This window comes from Panthera leo, chromosome C1 (assembly GCF_018350215.1).
Source record: "Panthera leo isolate Ple1 chromosome C1, P.leo_Ple1_pat1.1, whole genome shotgun sequence".
Classification (NCBI taxonomy): Eukaryota; Metazoa; Chordata; class Mammalia; order Carnivora; family Felidae; genus Panthera; species Panthera leo.
In genome coordinates this window covers 18,275,806-18,278,477 of record NC_056686.1, presented here as the reverse complement: position 1 = coordinate 18,278,477, position 2,672 = coordinate 18,275,806, and positions in this window count along the sequence as shown.

The following is a 2,672-nucleotide window of genomic DNA, read 5'->3' as shown; positions in this document are numbered from 1 at the left end:
GGGCGGAAAGAGCCCCTCTGGGACGCGCGGCCCGGCCTCGTGAGCCTGCCCACTTCCTGCCCCACCTCCTGCGCTGGGATTAAGGAAAACGACGATGTCTTACATTTAGACAACGCTTTGCAGTCCACAAGGAATGCTCACATCCTTCTTCACTAAAAATGTTCCTCCCCAATCCTCACAATGCAGGGGAGAATCATTATCCCCATTTCACAGACAAGGAAACAGAGGCCCGCAGAGATGCGTGGTTTTCCCTGGCCGCGGAATGAGTAAGGGCTCAGAGTTTGTTCAAGAACCCAAGGCTCCGGCCTAGCTTTGCTCCAGCCAATTCCTACCCTCACGCCCCTGTAAACACCAAGAGGGGGGCGTCGCGTGATGAAAAGCACGGACAGGCTCTGAGACATTCAAGCTGCGTCGAGTCCCAACTCTACTGCTGACTTTTGCCGCATTTTCTATGGTTCCTTCACCCTCCGGGTTTCAGTTTCCTTATCTGTAAAAGGGGGTAATAATAGTAACCACCCATTAGGGTTGACGTGAGAATGAACACGACGGTCACACATGAGGTACTTGGCACATGGTGGGCAGAGAGCACTCAGTAAATGACAGCGGCTGTTTTGTCACGGGCCCTGGAGGTGAAAGCACGTCGGGCCTGCGGCTCTCTGCCTTGTCCCGGTTCCTCACTGGCCGCCGGGAGGATCCAGCGGGACGGCAGCGTGTGGATTTATCTCCGCCGTCATGTGAAACCACCACCCGAGACCCGACTGTCTGAAGTGAGGCTTCCTCCTTAAATTTCCGGTCTCCTTTGGACAGAAGGGAACTAGGAAGATCCCGAAGCATCTCAGACACGTGAAGTCCAATCTGCTACTTTCATACGGAGAGAACCCCGAGGCCCAGAGAGGAGCGGGGACTTGCTCAAGGTCACACAGCAAGGCAGGGTGGGAGACTGACCTAGAATTCTTGTGATTCCTCCGTCCCCGTCCCCTAAAGGAGGACTGACCAGGAGAAGCCTGCAAATTGTTGCCCGATGTTTAAGGGCAAACCCAGGATGTAAAGGTCGTGTCTTAACAGAAGCAGCAAGTGGAGAGAAGAACGTGCTGGGTCAGGAGTCAGGAGCAGCGGGGGTTTCCCACGGCCGTCTTCACCGGTGGCCGTGGAGCCGGGGCACATACTTTGGTGTAGGATAAAGGACCAAAGGCACGGAGGGCCTGTCCCGCGTCTCCTGGAGCCTGGGCCTAGCGCTCAGCACCGCACTTCAGAGGGACACAGTCAAACCAGGCCGATGTAGAGGAGATAATACAGATAAGCTTAAACGATAAGGGGACTTAACCAACACTAACAAACTACCTACCTAACTCATAACGTATCAGAGAGTTCAGAGAAGGGTCCTGAGGTATGAGCTAATCTAGGAGCTCCAGTGATGGCGCCGCAACGATGACTTAAAAACTAGTCTACAGGTTCTTTGACACTCCCTTCACAGGAAGCCTCATTGTCCTCCCCCTTGAATTGTGGGTCCGACTTAGTCACCAGAGCCCAGAAAAAAAGTGGAAATGACAACAGCACGCCGCGTCGGAGACTAGACCGTTGGTTCCTCGCCTCGTTCTTTCTCCTCACTCACTCCGGTGGAAACCGTCCGCCACGGAAAGGACCGCCTAGCGAGGGACTGAGGCCTCCCGCCCGTGGCCATGTGCGTGCGCCATCTTGGAAGTGGATCCTCTGGGCCCAGTCAAGACTGCGGATGCGTGAGGCCCTCGCCAACCCCTCCCTACAAACTCGTGGGAGACCCCGAGCCAGAACCACCCATCTAGGCCTCTTCGACCGTGTGGAGTGATTCGTTGCACAGCAATAGTTGGTAAAACCACGGACTGGCTTCTATGTCTCTACAGAGTCTCTGGGTGCTGCCTTCCTCTGTACGTGGGCCTCATCCTCGAAAGGAACTCTCTTTTGGCAATGGCTGCCGTGCTTCTGCCCTCCTATCCCCGGCCCAGGTTGTCCAGGGAAGCAAGCCCTGCTACTTCTCCGGACAAATCGCTGGCTCTGACTTAAGCGTCCACTGTTGTCCCTGGGAGTGTGGTGATGCGGTGCTTGGCCTAAGCCCTCTGAGCCCACTCTGGAGCTAGAGGTACCACCATCACCCAATCACACGGCCTCCCAACAGGGCCGAACACGGCTCTGATGGCGGGGGAGATGGGGAAACGATGCTGGGAACCCGCGCAATCGCCATGACATCAAGGTAGTGGTGGCGGAATGATCAGGAACAGGAGGGTCCTCACCGGCCCCACAGCATCCTCCAGGGTATGGGGATAGCGGGGCTTAGAAGTTAAGGTGTCAGCTCTGGAGTCAGACGGGATCCAAATCCTGGTTCTACCGCTCGCCAGCTTATGTGACGTCTCTGTGCCTCAGTTCCTTCATCTGTAAAATGGGGCTGGCGCGCCCAGGAACACAGGTGGAAGGACGAAATGAGGTGCCAGTGAAGGTTCGATAGATAAGTCCTATTATTCAAAACATTCACCGAGGGCTCACTACCGCTCAAGTGTCCCTTGTCCCGGCCAGACCGAGAGGCACCCCCAAAGGAAGAAACTATGGGGTTGTGTCTTTGTCTTGGTAACCCCAGGGCTTGGCACACAGCCAGTACATGTATGCATGGCTGAGATGAATCATTTGGAAAAGGGAGTAAA